The sequence below is a fragment of the Centrocercus urophasianus genome, unplaced genomic scaffold (genome assembly GCF_019232065.1).
Source record: "Centrocercus urophasianus isolate 14NV4802_14NV808 unplaced genomic scaffold, USGS_Curo_1.0 seq_16, whole genome shotgun sequence".
NCBI classification, from domain to species: domain Eukaryota; kingdom Metazoa; phylum Chordata; class Aves; order Galliformes; family Phasianidae; genus Centrocercus; species Centrocercus urophasianus.
Window position 1 is genome coordinate 34,222,226 of NW_024884711.1, and position 26,988 is coordinate 34,249,213.

Sequence of the window (26,988 nt, forward strand, 5' to 3'; positions counted from 1 at the left end):
CACTCCCTGCCAGCCCTAGTGTGAGTCTGTCGCATTACAAATGGCTCTACCTCTGTTTGCCATACAGGAACTCTTTTAGCTACCTGGGACAACACGAGAGAAAGCAGGCACCATTAGCAACGTGCTTCTCTACCATATGTTATGCTGAGACGTCTGTCATACAGTCTGACTGCTGCCCTTTACACCCAGAGCTTAAGCTTGCTGGTCTCTAGCACACGTTTTGTCTCCTGGTGCTTTTAATCCCTGAGGAGGTGAGTCCAACTCGCTTCAGCTTCACAGTCCCCTGCCCATACCTTAAGCCAACACAGCTTGTGAGAAGAAACCCAGAGAACTGCTACAAGGTAAATGAAAATGATTTCATATGAACTGAATCCTAAAAATAGCTTGTACTGATTTCCTAAATCTGTTTTTCTGAGTCAGAGTCCCAAGAGCACTAATATAAATAAGAAAGAATGTTGCAGAGGTCTTCTTTGCTCTCATTTCAGCCCTCTTTTCATATGCACAGACACAGAGACATGCAAACCCAAAACTAGGGGATATGGAGAAACCTCTTTAAAAATGATCATTAATTATGTGTAAAGTGATGACTTTTTATTTCTATTTCTTTCATTTTAAGCACTTCAGTCTCAGACGATTGGTCCTTTATTAAATCAGTACTATTCGCTACTCATGTGATTTAGGAACATAAAGTACTCAGTAAATCAGAGAAGTTGAATATTTAGCCAATCTCCTGCGTAGGCCATATGCTTTACTTCATAAAATCCAAAATAGAAGCAATATTATCAAGAATTGACACACTCATGAAACACTATGGATAGCACAGCACCTTGGCTTTCCTGACATTCACTTCAGTGAACAAAGATTTGGCAGCACAGAGCTTGAACACAGAGCTCAGGAGAAAAGCTTTACTACTCTGCAGTCCAACGTTAAATTACGACTGTATCTAACTTTCTACATTTAAGCAAACATAAACAACAACAATGAAAATATGTCTTCTTATGTGGTTTTAATGATTTCAATTGTTGAAACTCAAAAAGCCTTACAACACGTGCATGTGAATTAGAAACAAGCAATTCCTAAAGTTGAATCACTTAACAGAGTTATAGATGAGCCTTTTTTCATTCCCTAAGTGCCTGTATTCACTGAGTGTCACCCAAGGCAGGTTTCTGGGTTTTGCTGTTTGCTTTTTTTTTTGGTTTTGCTTTGGATATTTTTCCCTCCAAATTAGTTTTATTTCAGTCAATACTGGTTAAGAACCTGTTCCAAATCCTCCAGCTTCTACGTGATTCAAATACCTTTGAATTTTACACTGTTCTATGAAAATGTGTTTTTAAACATTGTCCAAAGTGATGCTGGAAAACAGAAATACAATTTCTATACGCAATTTACACCAGTCTGTCAGAAGCAGCATAAAAGAGAGAGAGGAAAACAGGCAACGTGATATGTTTTTGCTATTGTTAAAAGCAAGAGGGCAACTCACCTAATAATTTAAATAAGATCCTGTTGCCTGACATTTTTAGAGCCTTTTGATCTCTTTCCTCTGGTTCCCTGGTTGTGGCTCTGTAGGGCGCAGTGGATGGAAAGCTATGGATTATATTTTGTATTGCCTGTGACCCCCTTCACTTAGCTAAAACCACTGTTAGCAGGCACAATGAATGCTTGCTTTTATGAAGCATCACTCTGTTGGCAATGGTGGAGAACAGCCACTCCTAAACCTTCTGAATGCCATCAGCATTTCTGACACAGGCCCATCTATTAAACTGACAAGCTCAAATTTGCTGTTTTTACCAAAGCAATAATTCTTTGGCCCTTTTTAAGATGATTTGCCAACTTTTTTGGCGCAAATTAGGAACTAAGATTTAACCTCCTGCCATTTGATTTTGAAACTGAATTTAACACACACCGTCCCCTCAAAATAATACAGAGGTAATTGCATTTGTTTTGCAATCTGCTGTACTTGGATATAATGCTAGGAAATGACATATTTTGTCTTTCCAGAGCAAAGACAGAAAGAAAGATACATTATTATCACTAGTTCAATGCAAGTGGATAAGTCTGAACAATCTGAAGATAAAAACCTTAACAGAATATTTAGAACTTCAGCCTCACGTCTGGCTTATGTGTTTTGTCACTGAATGCAACGTTAACACATTCATTAGCTTTGATAGTGGAAAACACTGTGAAAAACTCTGAAATATTGTAACCGAAGCAATAAATTTGGGAACATAAATATAAAACAGGTGTAAGAAATCGTAGAGATTGGAGCAGCCTTTTTCACTGTTGTAACTCAATTAATTCTGCAAGAATTATACACAGCATTATTACTGCCCCTTAAATTTCCACTGAGTCAGATTTGGTGCAGGAGAACGTAAATCGTTTTGCAGTGAGCAGTTCAAAGTATTTGCATTTGATTTACATTTTGATATGTAACAGACACTGAGAAGAGACCGGAACACACCTTTCAGGGCTGCACTTTCCCTGTGCAGAGGCACTCAGGCTCCTTCCTACTCCCGGATTCCTTTGATCAGGCAGGGACCACTAGCAAAGCCCACAGCCCTCCCCATTCCACAAGCAATGCTTATTCATTACTCTGCGAGCCCCTCTCTGATGTAAAAGTGTCACTTCCAGCCTTGACTGTCTCCCTTGACAGCCAGCTACTTTGTTTAAGTGATCCCACAGTTAGAACATTTTTCATAATATTGAACCTAAAATTTGCTTGCTGTGGATGAATCCTGCTCCTTATCAACAGCAATAGCTTCCCAGCTCTCAGAAGATATTCCTAACATGAAACAGGAATCCAAGAGAGTTCTTAGAGTATGTGATGTCAAGCTGACCTTTGACTCTCACACTTTAAATACATCTCTTGGCATCCTGTGCAAAAGAAAACAGACACCACTTGCTTCCTAAAGATTTTACGACTTGCTTGAGCTAATTACTCAGTCTCCAGCACACACAGCTCCGCACTTACCTGTCTGGAGGAAGTACAGATCACAGCAGCAAGGAGAGGTTCCTCACGCCTACCCCATTCACCAGATACTTCATTAATTACTGAACACACGGAGGGAAATTTTTTCCTGCTACTGTGCTGCAATCCCATTACCCATTTGGTCATTTCATTATGAGCAAAACTAGAGTTTGGGTCCGAGGCCTGTTTTAAATCCTCATGTAGTTTATCCAGAGCCAGTGAAATTCCAGTAGGAACACTTTGGCCCACTGTGCTTAAGTATTTAACCATCTGCACAAAAACCACAAAAGAGGCGCTCACACCAAAACCACTCATTTACATAATAAGGATGTGAACCTACTGCAGCCATGTGAAACTATCATTTTTCACATGTGCTTGTGAATCTTTTCCCAGGCTTTTGCAGAGGGAGGGGCAATGTGAGGGCTGGGATCTGTGAGCGAAGAGAAATGTGTGGGTGAGGAAAAATGAAGGTTTTAATTTTTTTCCCTTTTATTCTCTAAGAAGTATGCAGCAATTACTTCTGTATTTTAAAGAAATGGTGAAAATACCCTGAGGTTACAGATTGATGTTTTTCCTTAATGTTTATACAAATATAAATACACTGCTAAAATAAATACAGAAGTAAAAGGAATACACCCACCTCTACAATTACGAAATCACTTTCCCATGGGGAAATTTCTCGTATCCCCATCTGTTCGAACTTGGATTGTGCCATGAACCATTATGGCTTATATCCCTTAATTATTTTGTATCATGTGAAATGTAATTGTGGATATTCTATATCTTCCTTGCAAATCCTTCATTTTCTTTCTTAAAGCTACCTATATTCTTGGCCTTAGTTCTGTGTGGTGGAGATGAATTCCCAGGGCTAATTAGGTGGAACGGGAAGCCGTGGCCCCAGTCCCACAGACTCTGTTAAATTCTCACAGAGACGATGGAAGTTCTTCCAGGCTGAGAAAAGAGAGGGAAAAACACACCTAGGTCAGCCTGACACACAGCTCAGCCCAGGAGCAAAGCGGGAGCCCTTGGCACCCCTCAATGCAGCACCAGGCCAGGGCATTGCCAAACAGGGAGCCACAAAACCTGCACTTGGCTCCCTCCAGTCTGTTTTATGAAACTCCACAGATGCTGGTAGTGGAGGGGTTTGCACGGTGTCCTGTTTGGCTGCTCCAGCTCTGCCAGAGTTGAAAATTGACTCAGTTCTCTTGATTTAAGTGGACCCATTTTGACCCGCTGATTCCCTGCCTGAGACACGTCCTCTTTAGTGCACCTTTAAACACATAGCAGAGGCTTATTTAATGGCTGCCTATATACCTTGCAGCTGCAGCACAGTTTCAAGTGCTCTCTCTCCAGTGAAGAATGTGGAATTTGTAAATTGTGGTTGACAAAACTTGCCTATAACCAGAAATTGCAAACCTCCCTATGTGCTGTATGTGCAACCACACACACTGCTTCCAAGGTTTGCACATCAGGCTCCTAAGTGCAAAAGGAATTTACATTCCCAGGCAGTATTCCTAAAAGAAACAGTCCTTGGGATATTAGCAGCTAATGAAAAAAATGATTATGTGATTTTGACTTGAAAACAGCATTTTCAAGTCTAATAGCATTGCCTCATGGCTTTGAAGTAATGCCTGTTACAAAGCTGTGCCCATCTTTGCATTCTGTATGTCTTCTTGGTGAGCAAGGAGCTGCTTTATAGCAGACGTGAAAAGTATTTTCATGATGGTTCAGTAGAAAGCTTCAGATCCACCACTGCAGAGGTTCTATATAACAGACAGACAGTTTCCGTCTGAATTGCATGGCCCTCCTGCCAGGGCAGAAGTGATGGATTTCTTACACATCATTTCTATTGCATATTAGATATCCTCTAATAGACTCACAGTAAACCACAGCAGATGTTTGAAAGGCGCATAATTTGCAATTGATTATACACATATATCACAAGTCAGACTTTGTATATATAATAGTTGCACTGTAATCACATTGCTTTTGTGAATCAGGAGACTCAGCTGTTCCATCAGTTGTTGAAATTTAACTGGTCTTATAGCAAATATAACTTCAAGGTACTAACAGCTACAAACACGTTTGGGATGTGAGTTGAAAAGCTGATCTGTGTTTCCCTGTGTGCAAGCACATTTTGCACCCTCAAAATGAACTAGGTAGGCCAGCACAATGACCTTTTCATGATTTGAATTTCACCTATAGGTCATCACTTAGTGAGAATCTTTTCAGGTGTGAGGGTAAAAGATGGTCAGAAAAAAGGAAGCCATCCTGTCTTGCTGTCAGGTGACGAGGGAGGCCACCAAGTCTGGGTTTCACCTCCATGCCTGAATCAGATGTACCAGAGGATGCTTAGGGATGAAAACACAGCACTAAGAGCACTGTATAAGGCTGGCAGGGTCGGCAGTGAACTTCTCAGTGCTATCAGTAGGCTGAAAAAAGAAAAGTGGCTTTCTGCTAAAGATTTAGAGAAGAATAGATGCATCAAGATCACTTAAGTATTATTTACTCTTTTGACATAATCTTTGTCTCCTTGGTTTGTTCCTGTCTGCTTTCACATGAATTGAAAAGTGCTGAAAATATGCAGACATTTCCGCACAAAAGAACACAAATATATCATTTGAATGTGAAAGAGGCACTAAACAGTGCTCTCATTTAAATGATACCTGAAGCCAAGAGACAGAGGTCTAAGCTCTACAAGAACAAGACGCAAAAACATCTCTACCATGTTTTAAAGCACATTTGTTTAATTACAGCATGCTGAGATTAGGTCCAGTACTTTCCCTTTGACCTGGAATTGCTGAGACAGACAAAACACAGCTGACCTTTGGAGTGGGATTTCTGAAAAATAAATAAATTGGATGGCAGAGTATAAAAGCTGCAAACTTCTTTATCGTGCCATATGTGAAAATCTTGTAAACAGGCCATAAATATCACCTGCTGGGTAGGACTTGAGGAAGCTGCTGCAGAATTCTCTGCTAACATCTTTCTCCAACTCCCGAAACATTGAGCCATCTGGCAATTACACTTTACTCTATAGCTTTTCTGTTGGCATGTGCCTGCAATTACAAAACATGCTATTACCAGCTTCAGCCTGGAAGCACCGAAGCCCATGGCAAGGATAGGAAGCAGCGGCACTGACCAAAATGCTGGGAAGGTAAAAGCACCCCTAGGGACACCATCACATTGCTTGTCTTCCTATCTTTGAAGGCAACTTTACTGACATTAAAAGCGAATATTTTGCTTGTGCATTGTGATTGCAAAGTTGAGCTCTTAGTTTTCCATCCAGAATTGAACTTCCTGATGAGGAAGTTGGTGTTTGATCAAATTACTGCTGAAGTAAATTGTTTTTTTCCACTAGCAACACAGAGCTGGACCAAGCTCAACCGTGCAGCAATTATAAAGCAGAGCAGAGTTACTGACTGACTCTGTTATAATTTATTGCCAGAAATAAAGATGCCACTGAGTGCAGTAAGAGTTAATTTCTGATTGAGTTAATTTTTGAAAGTTATACTTTCCAGTTACAGATCTGCAGAAAGTATTTTAAGACCTCCTTCATTTTTACACATAGATCTCCTAAAACACAAAAATGATGTCTTTTTCTTCTCACAGTTTAAATATTCACTCTTTGGCTGACTTTCATCTTGGGAGTGAATTTTTATAGCTGATATTTAAATCCTTGAAAATAAGGGCTTATTACAGAATCTCTCACATGTTCTAAACCACTGTGCAGGAGCCCCGGCTGGCACTGCAGTTAGCACTGCTTCTAATCTACTATTTGAATATACTACTGAAGAAATACTTTACATTTTAGAGGGCAGAATAGATGCAGATCCTAAATGACTTGCCATGAGAAATGGAATTAAGAACAGTACATACTGTTTAATAGCTTTATCATTATGAACAGGCACAAAGGCTGACATTTTAAAGTCATTATCCTCTTGCACAAGCTGGTACAATTATATTTCTAATCAAGAATGTCTACTTCTTTTGTTACTTCCTGCCTTTCTGAGTTCCTGTGATATACCGTTCCCATTTTGGCCTCATCCTGTTTTGCTTTACTTCTTGTATATTAAGAAGTCCATTTCTACTGTACGCTAGCACTTTTCATAGGCAGCAACATACAAAAAACAGGAAAGATTCCCCTAGAGACACTGCTGTTTTTAGTTGATCAAAAGGCCATTCTGACATCCGCTTCTTGCTCAATAAAAACATTATTTAAGGAAAAAGAGAAACAACTCTAGTTTAACACTGTATCCTTGGCTTTGTTAATGCCTCAGCAAAAGAAAATGTTGGCGTCATTACCACTAAACCTAGTAATGCTTAAATTCACCCTATGTTAAATATGTAAGGTAGAGAAAGTTTGAAAATGACCGCTCAGCATCCTTCATTTTTCCCTCCCGAGGAAGCTGCCCTGATGGTCTGCCCACAATCTATGAACTGATGTGCAGTCTGTGAGAATTCCGCAGCAATAGCAACTTCTGCATTTGCATTCCATAAGACAGGGTTGTTACTTTGATTAAGAAAAAGTTTTGGGCTTGGATCTGAACGAACCTGTGTGAACAGGCTTTGAATAGAAGCATTCCACAGTGCCTCATCTTCTACACAGAGTGGTCTGCAGTGATTACAGGGCCTTGAGGCTGATTCTCCTTACGAACAACAGTCGTGTTCATGTGCTGATGCTTTGAACCTTGATTCAGTCATGTTGCAAGGAACATGCTAATAGTAAGCACCTGTTGGCCACATAAAATTAAGTGGAGTTTAAACATATACTAAACAGGGCTTGGGATGTGCTGAGAGAAGATGGAGGAAGATTAAGTGGGCGAACTGTATTTACTGTGTTAGACTATGCTGCGTGCACTTATACTCTGGCATTTTCTTTTCCACTCCCTTCCACTTCATGTTCTTATGTCCTATCAAGTTGCTTTGCCACAGGAGATCTCTGGCTGCTGACTGGAGCTCCTGCTGTGTGTGTACTCTGCAGTGAGTGACCCACAGAGCAGGGCGCACAGATTGCCAGCTGGCCCTGGTGAGTCTCAGGAGGGCTCTGCGCTGAGCACAGTAGTAAGACTCATCTCTGAGCTGCAGGTAGCAGTGCCTGAGCAGATGTAATTTTACATTGTAGGCACATCAACATGTGACATATTTTATAACAGCAGTTTCAGTTCTGGAAGAAAATGTTTACTTCCACAAAAACAGAACATACAGTTCTTATGTTCATTTTCTGTTTTCATTTTACTGTAGCGTGAATACAGCGCTTGTGCATCAAGCCCATCACGTGGCAAACAATTCTGAAATGTTTTTAGCCTCACTGATACGGGCAATGGCGTGCATGAGCCCTGGCAGTCAGCCCTCCATCCACCATGGCACAAGTGAGCTGCTGCAGCTATCAAAACCTGTCCACCTTCCCGTCTGCTTGGGCAGCTACTTCTGAGGGCTTCAGGTGGAATTTTTTTCACTTTCAGCAGTTATCTAAAGGTCAGGGGGGAGCTCTGAGCTAGTTATCTCTTGGGAGTCTGTGCAGAGAGATAGAGGCACCTGAAAAGAATGATTCACTCTGCTGGTCAGTTGTAAGATGGGATGTACTTTTGCTGTTAGTATCTCTCTTCCCATAAGCCACAAGAGAAGGCCAGGGATCCAGTTTAAAGGAGACATCAAGCTTTTAGGAGAGTAAATAAATGAGATGAGGGCTAATCTTTCTGCATTTTTTCACTATTTTTCTCCTAACCATTACTAAGTGGCACTTGCTTATCACTGTGGCTCAAGCCTTGCACTTCCAGGTGCATGGCAACTGTAGCAAATACAGTGCCTTTTTGCCTACATGCATACTAGCACCGTTTTTTTGCTGCATGTCCCTCCACGTGTTAGTTAATACTGTGCAGCACTTCTTTTGGCAGGAAGAAGCTTTGTTTGTGGATCATTCTTTCTCTGCTGTTTCTTTCTAAACACATTATTAACCTCACTTCTGAATTGCCAGAGAGAGGGAGAAAATTGCAAAGGACTGCAAAACTGGGAAAGAAAAGCAGGAAGGCTTTTGACACCAGCAGTGACCTGCAAATCTGCTGCAATTTAAATTGGAAATGAAGTTGTAAGGGTGGATGAAAAAGGTGTAATGCTGGGGAACAAGATGGAATTTAGCTCGTAACTTTGGCTCCTGGCCTGAACTTTCATGTGTACATAGTGCAGCTCAAAGACACCTGTGCTGAGGACTTGAAACTTGGCTGATTGTTGCATCCACGTGGTATAAAATGGTATATGAGGGCTTTGATCTAAAATGCAGTGACCTAATCTTGCAGGAAGGACAACTCTGGCTCTGGGTTAGCTTAGCGATTTTTGTGGGTGAGCACGCAGGGAGATCAGAGAGTTCAAAAGTGAGGATAGCGGCTCTGTGGACAGAGCCAATGCAGGCAGACGCTTGGCAAACACACCTGATTCCTGCCTCCCTTATCTCTGATAAGCTGCCACAGCTTTACAAACACCTTTCAAAGGAAGCGTGTTGCAGTCAGACTGAAGCAGCAATATGCCCTTACCCTGGTTTTGGCTCACAGGGGTGCAGGAGGATTAATGCATGCCCGCACAAAAGACACTGGGTGCTCCCACTGGGGAATGTGCATCAAAAGGCAGCTGAAGGCAGGCGCTGTCCCTGCTGTCTGCAGCCTGCAGGCTGGCAAAGAACAAGGATATGCAGATGCATCAGTGAGAGGGGACTCCAGAGCTTTAGTTCTTTCAGCTAGCAGCTACAGAGAGGTTTGAAGTCTGAGCTGCTGCAAATCGGCTGTTGTTGGGCTGTTGCGTGTGATCAAAATGGGTCATCCCTGCCAAGGAAGGCAAACACAGTTGTGTAAAACAGCATCTAAGCTTTTCCTTGCTTAAGTGGAAACAATTGTTTCTCCTCACTTTGCAGGCTCCTCTGCAAATTCCTTATGTGCCACTGACACAGTTCATGTATCAAGTATGCCAGCACTACTGATATTAAAGAAATAACTGGAAGGAAATGTAGGAATGGATTTTTTTCCCACAGTAAAATGTCAACCTCCCCTACAAAGAAATATGCAATAACGTTACCATCTGTGTCACTTTATTCAGGCCAGATCCACATTACAGCTAGAACTGCATTCCCATGCTGAAACACTGCATCATTATTAGCAATTAGCAGCATAGCTCCATTATTAGCAATGGGATATCTACAGCCAGTTTGCCTTGGCTGTGCTGCTTTTGTTTATTTTGGAGGAACAATGAACGTATAATATCTCTTCTGGACTCTGACATGGTATGTACAAAGGCAGAAGTCTGTTGCAATCTAGGGGGCGGACTGGGAGGAGGTGACTCAGGGAACTGCCCAGCCACTGACAGTTACTTTCATCAGTATTTCCTTTGGCAAAGCCTGCTCAGAAAACGCAAGAGGAAAATAGGGAGAAAGGCAAGCAGAGTGAAAAAGAGGCCAAAGATGAAGAGTTTTTCTTACTGTAGTCAGTTCAGAGGATTTCTTTTTTTGACAGATAACACTAATTATTTGAGTGAAGGGCATTTTTTTTCTTCAGATAACTGTCTCTTATGCGTTAAAACCCTGTAGTGTTGGGCTGGAATAGCCTTAAACACCTGCTTTAAAAAACTCCAAGAACCAGCAAATAGCGAATGATCAATTTAACACCTGGAAAAAATAGTTATACTGCAAGAAAATATTAATGTCTTTTCAAAACTGGATGATTCAATAAAATATTTTTACACTGCCTCTTGATTCAGATAGTGAACCAGTTTTCTGGTTACTGGGTCAGGATGCCTAATGGCTGCATCAAACACAGGACAATGCACGAGTGAAGTCCTCAGCTCAATGACAATGGTAAGAGGGCTGCTCGAATGTCTGAGTGCACAGTTGTGACTGCTTCTCTTCAGAATTTGCCAAGAATGCGCATTAAAAGAGGCTGCAGGGTAAAAACTACAGCTGCCTGACAGACAGGCAGCAGCCTCATTTTACACAACTCTTGTCTGTACTCCACTGAAATAAAAACAACAGGCTGATTCATATCATCCAAATTATCCATGCAAGAAAAGTGGATTTTTCCCCACTATAATGAGAGTGTAGGAGCCTCCGTCCTCAACGCCATGCTGCGAACTGCCCCCTCATTGCAGCCACTCCAGACCATACGCACTAAAATGGGCTTAACAGCTCACTTGTTAAGAGTTTTTTCACTGTGTGTGCTTGACTCAGTCCTTAGCAGAAAGCCTAATTCTGATCCTACTTTCCAGACCCCAGCCTTGGATCTGGACTCGATGACGGGGTTGCCAATATCAGTTGCATCCCCAACCCCATGCTCTTGCCATGGACATGGGGAGATGCATGGGAGCAGCTCCCCCAGACAAAGGGAAAATTGTTGGGCATTTGCAGCCTGGGAGAGATCTGGGAAAAATTTTTCTCCCTCTGGACCAAAAGTCCTGAGTCTGTCTGTCCCAAGGTTTGGTGCTGAGACTCCTTGAGCTCCTTCTTTAAAAAGTTATTTTCTGGGCTTAGCTGAGATGATGGACCAGGCTAGTGGCCTTGCCTCTCAGCTCTCCGCCTACAGTGGTTAACCCTACCTGATATTACCATGTATTTAAAATGGTATAACAGTAAAGATTTTTTTTTTAATTAAAAGTATGAAATATAAGGTTTTAAAATGAACAAGGGGAGATTGCAAGAAACCAGTATTGATATGAGCAGAAAGGCTGGGATATAACATGAAATAAAGATTCTTAATCATCCTAATTGAGTATGAAAATGTCTGGGTTTTTTTTTTTTTTTTTTTTTTTTTGTTTTTGTTTTTGTTTGTTTGTTTGTTTTTAATGGAAGCATTTGGTTTTACATAGATTACTTCATTTTAGCCTTTTTTCATATAAAATACAACTCATTTGAGTTGATGGTTTCCTGAGGTCCCTTCCAACCCAAATGATCCTATGATGGAATGAAAAAAATTAATTACAACCCATTGAAATTGTATTTTCATAAAAGAATCAAAGAAAATCATCAAATTATAAAGAATTTTCAACATATTCTCATTAGAAATTTAATGAAATTCATGCCCCAAATGGAATCTAATGCTGCCACTCTGCTTTCTGAGAACTGGAATGTTTGAATTTTAGCTGTTCCACAGCAATTGGCCTCCTAGCCAATGGGCTTTGTCTGTTTGTATATGACTTGTTTACAGAAAAACTTCCTAATATGATTTAAACTACTCTTTCCCATGAAAAAAAAAAAAAAGTTGGTAAAAAGCCTTCAACTAATAGTAAACTGTGCTGCATTTTTCAGTGCAGTTCTTACACAAGCAGAACCCACTGGCCATCCAAGAAACAGTTTTACTATTGCTGAGACTGAACTCATCTGGGAAGTCCTTCACTGCTCTTTTAGCACGAGCTACATGCAATCATCGCTTACTAAAAAGCAATTCTCCCTCCAGATTTCTTAGTGGCGATAGAACACAAAAGGTCTTCATTGGGATACAATAAAAGAGCATGTGCATGGGTACACGTGCAGATGTGTGAGATTTCTCCAGCACAGAAATGTACAGTTGAGGTTATAGCGGTGAGGGTTCCATTATAATCCCATTTTCACATGCTTGGAGCTTTCTGAGCTGTATTATTTTGTCACAGAGGCTTACATGTGGCCCCCAGCTCAAAGGTGATATTTTTTTGAGGTTTCGCAAAGCCTATTAATCCACTTTCAAGATCCAGAGGGTAAAAAAACGCTTTTCCTGCCTCCTAGATTCCTGTAGCCATCTTATGGCATTGATTTTTACACAGAACTCTCTGCAGAGTTTAATAGCAATCAGCAGCCTGATGTGCCTTAATGACTTCCTCTGAGCATTCAAAAAATGGCTAAACTTGACAAGCTGAAACCTTCCGAGGGGCTAGTGCTCACTGAGTAATAGCTCCCAGGTCAGCTCGGGATTATTATTTTAAAGTAATAACAGAATAAAGACATTAAGATTTCCCTGACTTCATAAAAATGTTTTGAAAACTAGTTTTGTCCTCAGAACTGCCTGAGTTCAGAGCTACACGGCTGCTTCTCAGCAGCTGCACGCCAGAGCAGCCCCACTGCTGTAATGCAACTATGGTAAGGAAGGATCTGGCCTCTGTGGGAAATACACAACTGTCAGTCATGGCTTTATTGTCTTCACTAGAGATATACAGACATAAAAACAGGACCCTTAATGTCAGTGCCAGCTATTCAGTACAGCTTGCCAGAGAAGAGCAGCAGGAGAGCATGAGCACCCTGCAGCAGCCAGTGTGAGCAAAAATATGCCAGCAGCTTGCAGATCAGGGTCTTCAAAAATCAAAGTCACACCCTTGTGTTTACTGACCTCTAATCATTGTTTTGTTTTTTTTTCTTCTCATGGATGTAAGTTGGTTTTGGAGCCAAACAAAAATTTAGCTTCCTTAATGACAGGATGCCCAGTGCTTCCTTCCAGTACTTGAAGGGAGCATATAAACAGGAGGAAGAATGACTGTTTACATGGGTATATAGTGATAGAACAAGGGGGAATGGTTTTAAACTAAGACAGGGGAGATTTAGGTTACGTATTAGAAGGAACTTTTTCACACAGAGGATGGTGAAGCAAGCACTGGCACAGTTGCTCCAAGGAGGTTGTGGATGCCCCATCCCTGGAGGCATTCAAGGCCAGGCTGGATGTGGCTCTGGGCAGCCTGGTCTGCTGGTTGGCAACCCTGCACATAGCAGGGGGTTGAAACTAGACAATCACTGTGATTCTTTTCAACCCAGGCCATTCCATGATTCTATGATTCTATGCTGTTGTATGTATATACAGAGATGAGGTTGGTGAACTAAGGGATTTTTCTTTACCTTGGGTGAATTTTGCTTTTTTTAAGTTTTGATCATGCAGTGAGGGGTGAAGAAACATAACCAAGCAGTGAAAGTAATAGAGATTAATGCTTTAATTTCCTTCTGATTGTATTTTTTCAACAAATCTATCACTTGAGTGGAAGTTCCAGGGCCGTGGCTGCAGAAAGATGCAGTAGCAGGAAGCTGGGACTGTAAGGAGAATCCAGCACTGCCAGTTCTCATGATTTTTATCACTGGTCTCGTGAAACTTGATGGTAGGTTTTAAAGCATCAGCTGCTGATATCAGGGAATGCCAAATTTCTCATTTAAGATGAAGGAATTTTATGGCTATTATTATCACAGATAAAATCCCCAACAATGTAATAAAAGGAAAAAGAAATCTCAGTACTTTTTATGATACTTTTATTAAGTTTCATATTTTTTTGAGGACTAACGATATCCAAAACTTGGAGTGGATATAGACATTAAGATTTCCCTGACTTCATAAAAATGTTTTGAAAACTAGTTTTGTCCTCAGAACTGCCTGAGTTCAGAGCTACACGGCTGCTTCTCAGCGGCTGCACGCCAGAGCAGCCCCACTGCTGTAATGCAACTATGGTAAGGAAGGATCCCCAACAATGTAATCCCCAGCTATGTAATAAAATCCCCAACAATGTAATAAAAGGAAAAAGAAATCTTCAGTACTTTTTGTGATACTTTTATAAAGTTTCATATTTTTTTGAGGACTAATGATATCCAAAACTTGGAGTGGATGCTCTTAAGAAAGAAAACGACTGTTTCAGTTGGTGGAATAAATTGCCCACAGAGAGAACATAGAGAGGGAACATGTATCATGTAGAACAAGTAAATCACAGAACAGCCCAAAATGTTCTGAAAGTAAATTACGAAACCAAGCAGGTGACTTAGCACAGTACTCCACGCACTGGGACAGGGAATGGCTTTAAACAAAAAGAGGGGAGATTTACGTTGACGTTAGGAAGAAATTTTTTACTCAGAGGGTGGTGAGGCCCTGGCAGTGCTGCCCAGAGAAGCTGTGGGTGCCCCATCCATGGAGGTGCTCAATGCTGGGTTGGATGTGGCCCTGGGCAGCCTGAGCTGCTGGGTAGGAACCCTGCCTGTGGGATAGGGCTTCCAACCCAAACCATTCTATGATTAACTGTACTCTAACAAGAGAAAATTCAGTATTTTGCCTGCCTAATCATTTTTCTTGTATTATGAATGCATTTGGAAACTCATGGGCCTCTTTTCTCCCCTACACACACTGTCTACATTGGAAGGAAAATGATGTCCAAACTGAGAAAAGACCTATGACATACACTGGCAACAGAGAAATGTTCTTTAGAAAAAGATATTTTGGAGCCTAAAATCAAGTGAAATCCTGATTCCATGCAAGTAGGGAGAAGTTTTGTCACTGACTTAAAAGAAGCCATAATTTGACCCTACATGCAAAGATGGGGAAGTCCTCCCTGATGCAGACAGAGCAGCCCCAAATCTTTGTGTCATCTGCTTCCACCCAATAATAGCTTTATAGAAGTAAGTTAAGAATGAATAACCTAAAAGCTGCCCAAGGCGGCTCTAAAGTGCTGCCTTCCCTCACTGCACATGAGGAGACAACCATTAGTGCTGCTGCTGCGTGGTTCACAGCTCCTCAGGGGCCGCTGTACTAGCAGAATGGCCTGGTTTTGTGCTGCAATATGCATACGTTGGAAATTGCTCGCATTTGGATGCTGTAGTGCTCGGTTTTGAGTTAGTGCCGTGTCTGTTATAGATTCTTCTCATCACGGATAATATGTCTCTTGTGAGCATGAGCACTATTCTTCATTTTTGTTTGGATAACGCTTCTCTCTGAAAGTCAATAGACTGCATTTATACACAGCAGTATATTGTTTAAAAAAATTAACAGCTAGAAGATTAAGAAACACAAAACAATAGCAAATAATTATTGAACTGCATTACATTTCCACCCAGAAACCTCTACGGACTTTACAAACATTAGTAAATGCATCCTCAGCATACTTCAAAACATGAAGATATTACCCCCTGCAAGGAAACTGAGGCACAGAGATGATGGCTGACTTGCCCAAGATCAATACGGATGAGAGGGTTTGCATCCACAATGCCCTAGCACCCAGTTCTGTATACTTCTTTAGGGCTGGTGGAAAGAGATTTGAATACATGGTGGGAGGACCTTGGTCTTTATTATACCTAATTTTGAGAACCTCCTACCCATTCTGCACAAGCACTGAAGCAGAACTTTAAAAAACTGCCTTCACTTTGAGTTACTGCAGTTGGAGCTGCAGTGTTGGTCTTCCGAAAAATTCCTAGGGTACTGCTGAACTGCACAGTCAGCTCCTCACTCAGCTGGCATACAACACAAGCTTCAGTAACGTGCTTTGGACCAATGACAAACAGCTCCCTATCTTCAGGTATTTACACTGAAATAATCTGACATTTATTTCAGATGACAAAGAGATGAAGCTGAGATGTGGCAAGGGAGAATATCTTTTCCTTTCTATGCTGAGCATATGGGGACAAGTGAAAATTACCCGGTGATTGTCAACTGAGCTGTGGCTACACCTATGAACATGTTTTTAGTTTGCACTGCTGGGGTGGGGGGTAGGAATAACTAAAAAAGGGGATAAGCTACATTGCACTTCATATGGAATACCACAGGGTGAGAGTGTGCATATGGATGATTTCCACGGAGTGAGCGAGGTGCCTGAAGGTCACCATGCAGTAATTTATCTAGCTGCCTAGTGAGGCGAGTTTAAAAAAAAATAGCCTTCCTGGAAGGAATAACTTACAGTAAGCAGAGGAACTGCTTAGTGCAGACACTTTGCCTGAGCCAGTGTTCAAAGAATCAAAGCCGGGAGGAAAAGGATTTGCCACTAAGTCACTCACTATGTACACATATATTTATATGCATATGGCAGTCTGAAGCTTGCAAGCAGCAGGGGAATCTTACCAATTTCTGCTCACAAAATAACCTATTACATTATAAAAAAAATCTCTACCACTACTTGTGACTATTTATTTACCACAGTCTATATACTGTTTTTACAGCCACTTTAGCTATATCACATTAGAAACCACTGTAGATAAAGATACATGTTACATACTGCTGAAAAAAGCAAGGTTTATTTCTGCAAAAGTACTGACATAAGGCATCTTGATACTGGAATAAACCTATCTCCTCATGTGTGCTGAGTTGTTTTAACTGTACACAAACAACTCCTTAATTGAAATAATAAAAGTACAAAAGCCAAAGCACGAAGATTGGGCTTTAGAAGACAAAGATTCAAGTCTTAAGTAACACACAAGTATGGTTAATTAAAAATAAAAGTGCAAAAACATACAAAATAAAAATGTAATAGACAATGGGATAGCCTGATTGCTTGGGAAATGTAAGACTGGCTCTTGGTAGTAAATGTAAGTTTAGTTTGGGGGAGAGCTACTTATGTGGGAAACGCTGGAGAGCACTGGTTTCTTGAATAATGGCATGCTATGATGGGAAAAAATGAGAAGCAATTTGGGCACTATTAGCAACACTGTTCAAGAGTAATAAGGAACTTGAAAATGATGTCAGAGAGATAAGATAAAGAAGACTATTATACTGTCTGAAGGCCATCATCTAGTATAGCTGTAGAGGGTGAATGAAAATGGAAACCAGTTAGGAACATAATACGATATGCTTATGGTATTTTGTATTTGTGCTGTTAGCAGGTGCAAGTCTATTGGTATCAGTGGAGCTGTCTTCACTTGCTGCTCAACTCACTGCGGTCCTGTATCTGTTTTATATGCCTACACTATAGTGTGCGTGTGCTATTTGAAACAGAAAACTTCAGAAATATATTAGAATTGTGCTAGACTATGTAGAGTGGTTAAAACATGTACCTGCTCTAAGTGCCTGCCATCTGAAACACAAGGGGATGAACCTGAACTGTCTGCTACAAATGCATATATGGAAGTTTTGGATTTGAGCCCAGATATGAATATACAAATAGATAAAGTTTATAGAATTGTGACATGAAGTCTCAGGGGTTTCGTGGGAATGCCTAAAAAACACTTCACAACCAGAACATATGCCTTCCATGCTAAGATATCGGATGCCTTTGTCTCCAAAACAAAAGTCATGGAGAAATCTGTGACAAAGGAGAAATAAAAAAAGGCTTTTACTTAAGAGCTACCTTTGCATTGTTTTCCAGACTTATCTAAAGCTACTCAAATGTAGCAGCCTAGGAATTTGTTTAAGAAGTGTTTTAGAACGGGGGATGTAAGTCTTCCATTTTGCATCTGGCAAAGTGGAGTGATCGCTATGGAAATAGGCAGCGTAGTCTACATTTCTGCATGGTGATCAAGCTAAAGCTTTTCCAAATTGCTGATCTGCTTCCCTTGTTACAGATGAATACATCAGAGGAAAGTCGGCAGAAGTTGCCTGGCTTAATGACAGATTGGCACAAGATTCTGCAACGAGACAAACTTTGATTCTTAACCATGCACTTAGCAATTTGTCCTAAAACTCTGCTATTAGGAGCTAAGATTTCAGAGAACAAATGATAAGTTGCATATGGTGTGGTGATACAAATTGAGGTGACAATGGGGATTGAATTTGAATTTTCTACTGTACAGTAAATTACTCTTCAAGCATTTGAAATCCACTGTTGCAAGAAGTAACTACTAATTTGTATACTGCCATAAACGTATGTCCTAGCTTTCAAGCACTGTTAGCCCTGCACAAGTGAGTCTGTGCTTTTAATTGACTTCAGTGGGACTGTTTATGTGAATAAGATGAGGAAAAATTTGGCTGTAAGGGAGCGTTTCTCAGAGCTCGAGGCTGAATAATCACATGGCTGTGAACAGACCTCTCAATTTTCCCTAGGTTCTCAGCTACCAACTGCCAAAGGAGCATATTAAAAATTAAAAAAAAAAAAAAAAAAAAAAAGAAAAAGAAAGAAAGGAGAGAAATTAGTATCTTCTTCTCCAGCATGAAACACAGTGGGAACAGCCCCAGTGCAAGCCTGAGCTATGTGGGCAGTGTGTTGGTACCCTGGGGGGCTCCTACACCTGGTCCACCCCACAGCCCTGATGGGCTCTATCTGCACATGGGCCACGAGCAGACCACAGTGCAAATGTGCAATAGAGAGAGCTGGTGGAGCACAAAGAAAGGATAAGTCCAGGCTCCCACTCAGTGTGAGGCATCTGTATTTTGAGGAGGCATGGGGCTACTGCAACTCCACATCAGCATGGAGAGCAGCAGACTAGTGCCCAGTTTCTCCTGCACAACAGCTGGTTAGAGTGCTTCTGGGATGCACGTAGTTTCTTCCAGAAGAAATCATCATGTCAGATGGGTGTCCTTCCATATGCACATATACTTTCATATTTTGAGCCATCTAAATTCTTCATTTTACAGCATTATGTAAAATATTTGTAATGTTATTAACATGCAAAATAGGTATAGTAAGGACAATCTTTTTCACTTTAAATGAATAATGATCAACCTCACACAGTTCACAGCCAGCTTTGTGGCTCACAGGGTTTCACTTTACCTCATGTGCGAGACACAATCAGAAATCTGATTTTTTGAAGTTGCTATTTTATAAACCTTTGATATTGCCAACAAAAATCAATTTCCTCCATGGAAGTATAGGACTTGGGAAGGGGGGTTATTCTCACATTTTTGTGAATTCTTACAGAAAAAAAAGAAAATGACCTATGCTCCCAGAAAGTTAGCAGGTGACTTATTAAACGTTTCTCAAATCTCCTTCAGGAAGTTCATTAAAACTCTATTTGGAAATGACCAGGTGCTTGCTTCCCGCAGTGCAACAGGGAAATCTGTCACCCTATTTAAAAAATTGTTTGGTTACTAGGAAAAAAGAAATAATCATTATACCAAGCTGTGTGGTTTTGTGATGGAAAACTGTGGCTTGGTGAGAAAAGTGCCAAGGTCACTGCAATGAAAGACACACAGTGAACTCAGACCTGATTTCAGAAGTCAGTGGTGGATGGGGGCCAGGGAAACAAAGTTGTTTCTTTGGTTTGCTTGAAAACACTTTCAAGATTCTGGATAAAAGTAACTCTCTACTTTGAGAGAGTTTTTAGTTTGAAAGAAATTATCAATAGAAAATATTTTATGTGTGTAATGAGGATCGCTAATACTGACAAAATTACCTTGTTTGACACTGGATCCTGACCTAAATACTATCGCCAAGTCAACTAACAGGAAAATAGTAGGGCTAAGTGTTTTTCGCTCTTTGTACTGCCAAACCACTGCCTCTTGCAATCAGGATTGATTACAAACACCCAATTAAGAGGCATTTGGAACATGATCTGAACACTAATCCTGTCTCTTTTTCTCTTTATACCTAATTATCAGCCTTAAGATGGGTATTAGCGCTTTAATTAGCAGATTTACTTTAGGAAATCCTATATAAGCTAACAATTCTATATGATATGCATGTACATATGCACAGTCTTAAAGATGTGCATGTAACATGTATGTTTGTGATCAAGTTGTTCTGTATGATTTATGACTAGATATACGCATGTGAGTATCTGTATCCTGTTTTCAGACATAACTTCATCTTTTGGAAATACTACAAAAGAAAATAATTCAATTTGCTTTTATATCAGCTGTCTCTATATCATAACTATAAAATTATGATCTAATGTTATAGCTTGCAGTAAACTATGATTAAGAAACTAATTTTCAGCAACACGTAGATTTTTATTTTAATTACATTAACATGGGGGGGGGGGAGGGGGGTGAAGAGGAAAGCAAGATGAGGTTGACTGAAAGCATCTTGAATGGTTCATAGGGCCAATGTCTGCAACTCTGGGTTTCATTTTAGAAAGGACTCAGCCCTCTGTTCTAAATTTGCCTCTCTGTCCACAGAAAAGCTGAAGGATGAGGCTCACGGGAATCTACATTTGACCCTGAAGATTTTTTCCTGTCTGAAGGGCATCTGGTTGTAGCACGTCAAGACATAATTTTCCCCACAGTTCACTTAACCGTCTACATTAATATAAACATCTGCATATGATTGTTATTATAATTGTAAAATGCTATGTACTGAGACCCAAATCAAGGCTTTACTGCGCCAGGGATGTACCCGCAGCCACAGAGTGCAAAACCAGGCTCTGTATCCAGTACCTCTGTTCCTAATGCACACATGCCCAGATGTCCAGGTATGACCAGGTAATTTGGTCATGATTTTCCTAATGTATTTTCCTGTCACTACTCTGAAAGAAAGAATTGTTAACCAGGTTAGCAATTGAGACTTTCACATGAGTCAATTGCTTGGAAAAAACAACAAAAGAATCTGTTTATGGCACTGTGTAATCGCAAAAACAATTTAATTTCCAACTTCTTTAAACTCTTATTTAATCTCTAAAACACAATAAAATAATAGAGCTATCTTTGGATGCTTGCATCTGATAAATGTCTGGAAATACATGCCAAATCCTGTAGCAAGGAGAAAGGACTATGATTCAGAAACTTTACGTAAAGGAAAAATATTATCTGTATGCAACATACACCATCTGTACTGAAACAAGAGTTATTTGCTTTCCTGATTCTAAGCAGGCCCTGGGCTGACCCCCTTACTTGGCACTGTTGGCCTTAAATAGGTATCAAATAATGGTCACCAACAGCATGCTGCCTGAGAAAGCCCTTAATGTGCTTTTGTTTAAAGTAGAGAAATGCTCTAAGAGAGCACCCAGAAACAGACGTTAAAAGTCCACTTCAATAACTCTCATCCTAAACTACCTCAGAAGGACTTTTTCTTGTTTTGGTGGCCAGAACAATGATCACTTCCACTCCTTTTATAATTTCAAATAATATCTCAATAATCTCAAACAGCTTGATGCTCCTGTTGAAGGAGAGGTTTCTGAGAGAGACCAGGGGTGGAGAAACTGACTCTTTGGCCCTGGTACAGCTTCTCCTTCAGGACAGTGCTGAGATTCACATTCTTCTTGAGATCACATCGAATCTGGCTTCAGCAGTGAGGCCATCAGGTATATGCCAGCCTCCTCCTGTGAGGTGCTCATGGTGTAAGGGCTGGGTGCTTTGGTTCACTCAAAAGACACACAAGATGTGGGTATCACTTCAGCCACTCTCAGCAGGTGGCAAGTGGACATTCATGTCTGCCTTAGATACCTGGTCCTGAGACAAATGGCTAGAAGAAATGGCACCGGTGCCTAGACAGGCAGAGCAGGCTGCTAAAACCATGTTTCTGGTTGAAAGCTCAGAGGCACTGACTCATTCAGGCTCCTCTACTGAGTTCAGCCATGCTGAAATGGGTGATGAGGCCCTGGCATTGCTGCCCAAAGAAGCTGTAGGTGCCCCATCTCTGGAGGCATTCAAGGCTGGGTTGGATGGGGCCTTGGGCAACCTGAGCTGCAGGAGGGCAGCCCTACCCATGGACAGAATTGGAACTGACATTCTTTAAGGTCCCTTTCAACTCAAACTACTCTGTGATTCTATGATTCTAAGAAATATGGTTCCTGTCTTTCACAGGCCCGAATTAATCTGCTCTTTTACTATCTCTGCTGCTTAGCTGCCATAATCAGCTGCAGTCACCTCACTGCCTACTGAGTTCAAAAGCTACTGAAGGAGATGAAATTAGGAAGCTCTGATTGACATTTGCCATCAAAATGACTGATACAGTTATAAAACAGTCATACAGGGCCTGTGCTCCACCATTCCTCACAGCCATAAAAAAAAGAAGATACAGCTTTGTGAAAGCAGAGGGCAAAATTCCCCTTGCTTTCAGTGATAACAAGACAGCATGGAGTCCAGATCTTGCATTACTCCTGAGGTGTCCTTTGCACAAATTTGGGAGCAATTCAGGGTTGGTAAACCTGGAGTCAGGTCTCAGGCACACCTCTGGGCAGTCAGAACGCAGTTGTAATGTGTGCAGCCTTAGCAGTTCAAAAGACCGTTCCAACATATGCGGTTTAACTGGGTCTCCCAGGACAGCACTGCATAGCCAAAGCAGCTCAGTGCCACCTGGGGCTCAAACTGCCTTTGCACAAGAAAAACATAAACCACAAAGTCTGCCGAAGGCAGCCTGTCACTGTGTGGAGAAATAGGAACCCGGATTTAAACAAAAGTAAATGAAAGCTTAAACTTTGTAGAAACTAAAGCAAGGCTGAGCCATGGCTTGCCTTGCTCCTGTTTATTTTACCAGCCTCAGTTTGTTATGCCTACAGATTTACAGCATAAATCCATTGACATTATTTAGAAATACAATGGATGGATGAATTTCCAACATCATTAAGGGCTATAGAAGTTTGTAGGGCTACAGTTGCGCTCAGTCTGGCCAGCCTTTCTGCTTGCAGACTCAAGGATCTGCAGGAGCTGCTTTCTTCTACATAAACAAACACAGGTGGGTATTATTTTCTCTATATTCTATAACTAACTGCAATTTCTACTCAGCCCTAATCTCATCAGTGTACCTAATCCCTGATAAAAGCAGTATAAAGAAAAATTATCTATGACATCTTTCCATCTAAGACACAAATGTTTCCAAAATGTGCAGTTCTTCTGTTTAGACCAGTTTGACAGCACTGTGTACATCTTTTATAATTGTCAAGCAAGAATGATATTTACTCTATACATCTATAAATGATGGCCAATAAAACAACTGTACTGCATGGAGTATCTATAAAGACCTTGAAAAGCAATATAGTCAAGTCTGGCAACCAAGTCAATAATTTGTCAGTAAGAAAACCACTTTTGGGCTTTCTCTACCCTGTTCTCCACCTTTCTTAAGCTCTTTTCTTCTGAAGCTTCACATTCATTTTCTTAATGTTTTTAACCTAGTGTCTGTGAAATTTTTATTGCTCCCCAGATAATGACATCTGATCTGAATGTAACCACACACCTCTTTGCTCAGCAACATTTGTCACAAACCATTATAAATTATCATGCTGATAGTGTGCATTGCTGGGAAACCGGAAAAGTTCCATAAATTCAAAATACTGTATCAGTGACATTCTTGTTTATTATCTAGGTATAAAGTTTTACTGGATTCAAGATGGCTACATTTACACAGTAGGCTCCTTCAGTGACACGAGACATATACAGCTTGCTCCAAGTGCTGAAAAGCATTTACCACATGCAACAAACATTGGAGCATTTTAATACTCAGACATATGTTTTGTCTCTTCTATTCATTTTAACCATCTTCCTGACTCCAAAAATGCATGGATGTTATCGACGCTTGCTTGAGAAAAGGCAAAACAGCAAACAAGCTAGCGTTGTCTTAAAGTAAACAGTAATTGCTGTTTCTTTGCCTCCCGAAGAGGAGGCATAACACTCATTAAAGTTAAAAGTTAAAAAGAGACTGTGTATTTTTTCATTATGTGCTAATACTCTTGATAACAATCTGTGGTTGACATGATTGTATGCTTCCCGTTGAGACCTAGTGTTTCCATTATGCTGGTTCAGTAATTCTGGCTAGAAAGTTTTTTGTCAGATGAACTTAGCTTGTGTGAACATATTTCTAATTATTTGCGTATCTTTATTCTTCAGAACTGTGAAAGTTCTGAAGTTTTCTGGACTGCCTCCAGAAAAACAGGATTTTTCACCGTGTTTGCTTAAAACAACTCAAATGATCATCAGAAAATCACACACACATGAATTTTACTAGCAGTCATTTGAGAAACACGTATCCATTAAAGCACAGCATAATCATAGGTAAATCAAGAGTATATTTTCAAAATGAATCCCAAACCCTCATGTTCAAAGAGACTCACTGCGAACAGCTTCAGTATAGCTGATACTGAGATTTGCTGCTTTTGATTCTCCTCGGAGAATTGACCTTTCACCAGTTTTACATTTCAATACGCCCAGTCTTCTACACATGGTGATATTCACTAGTAAGGTAAGGCCTATTGGTTTTCCTGTTGACATTACAGACCACAAGATTAACCTGTCCAAAGTCACACTGTTCCCCTTCCCGGGCACAGGGGTTTTTGTTACTGAAGTTATTTCAACTCTAACTGAGGTATAAAATGCAAGGAACAGCATTATGAAGAGGATTTTGGGAGCTAGGCCAGAAAGTTAATCTTCTCCTCCAGTCCACTTTAATTGTATGGGGCATTTTTGTTCCCAGACATGAATTCCCCTATCTCTCATTTTCTATCTGCTTTTCATATTTAAGTGCTTATTAATTTCCAGTGCTAAACCTTTCAATAAGCCAGTGCGTAACCTAAATTGCACATTTCGAGATGGCACACTGAGTTGCTAATAAACTAAGAATATTAGGAAATCAAAATGTACTTAGTTGCAAAACCAAAAAAAATCTCATGATATGTTTCACTGCATTAATCATCGCTTGCACCCGGTGTTCGGTAAAAGGAATGTGGATTTTCTAAGCAGACAGTGAAATGTGAAACCACAGAGCTTGTTGACAAATTTCTGTTGCTGAAATCATTTTCTATTATTCTGGTCCTAAGGTTCTTGGCACGAACACAATCCTTCTCAACTTAAAAAGAGCAATTTTAAGTATAAGTGAAATAGCAGCTGAGTAATTTATCATAGCCTAGAAGATTAGCATTTCAGCATAGACCAAATGACAGTAAAGTCATCACCATCACACGCTGCAAAGACAATGCAAACAGCCCTGTTCAGAGACTCCCTCCCACCCACTGCCATCTCATTACTGCATTGGGCCCCTTTCAGAGGAAGGAATAATGCAAGGGCGAGAGTGGACAATTAATATTGAGAAGGGAGCGATGAAGGGAGGGAGTCAATCTCTTCCCTGGACCCCGTTCAGCTCAGTCTGGCACTATTTAGCACAACACTACGCCACAAAGATTACTTGTTCCTTAAATAATTGTATGCTGTGCACCGCTTTACTGCTGTCAAAGACCACGTTGGTTTTATAGCATTGGAAGAACATGTATTCTAGCAAGGAACAAAAAAGGGGCTGACACTGGAATATGCCTGATTTAATTTCTCAATCTCTGTCTAAAAGACAAAGAGATACACACACACACGACCTTTTTTAAGCATTAGCACCGTTCCACAGAAAGAAAGTAAAACCCATACAAAGAAGACACAAGGAAGTGAATCATGGCCTGAGCACAGCAAATTAAAAATTAAAGAACGGGAAATGAGCGTGTGAACATATGGTGTGAATATGAGCTGCAGCTCCAACATCACAATAAAAATCCATTTCAACAAAGAGTCCGTTTAGTTTTATAGCACAGGGTTTTCCTGCATTATCACTTGAACTGAAATGCTGATACACAAGAGATTACAGAAACAACAACAAAGCAACTAAGTGCCACAATGTATCATTAAAGAACTTCATTTTAAGGGAAATCAATAATGATGTTCTAAGTAAACTATTTATTAAGCAGTAGGAACAGAAACACGCATAGTAAAAATTAAGTGCTTGAATACAGTCGCTCCCTAAGTCCAACAGTCCCACTTCACAGTCCATGACAACCACTCCTGATGATGCTGAGCATCATTTCACAGTACCAGAGCCTGTGGAATATCGAGAACTCTCATGAAATGTCAAACACTAATGGGAACTGAGTTTAATCCCTTCCTGACATGCAGAGAAAATCTTGACTGATAGCATTAATGAACGATGACTCTCTCTTGCAGTTGTCAGAAGGGGCTGAAAACTCCATGATACCCAAGAATTTTTTTAATAGTGAGTTATTAAAATATTTTTGTGAAACAAGTAGGCTGAACTTAGAGGGTATGTTGAAGAGGGGAATGACCTGACTGTGTCTTGCCTTATTCAAGTTAAATGGATCCCACTCAAAGATTTGGGGAAAAGTGGAGAACAATTTTCTGGGAGAGTCCCACTCCCATTATAGATGGTCAATGGAAACGTATGCACAGAATGCCTCAATTTTCCCCTTCCTCCTCCCAAAGAATTACAGCAGAGCAGAAGGAGGAATAAGAGCAGCTCCTGGCTATAAATCAGCAGCAAAGGGAGAAAAGGGGATGTACAGCTATCGTATCTTCAGCTCACTGCTCCTTAATGGGTGAGAGTAAATACCAGACATTCTGCATTAATAAAAGGAGTTTACAGTTTATAGATTGCCCATTTCTGCCACAGGCTATTAGCAGTTGTGGGAATATTAAAAGAAGAGGAAGTATCTCCTAGCTTTTTAGAAACTTATTCAAAAAAGCAAACAGTCAAACGAGCTCAGAACGCCTCAT

General features: G+C 40.6%; 1 protein-coding gene across 2 annotated transcripts in view; it reads right to left on the minus strand.

The window, feature by feature from the left end:
* Positions 1-26,988, minus strand: part of NRP1 (neuropilin 1) — a 108,950-nt gene that overhangs the window by 78,172 nt on the left and 3,790 nt on the right. The window lies entirely within an intron of this gene.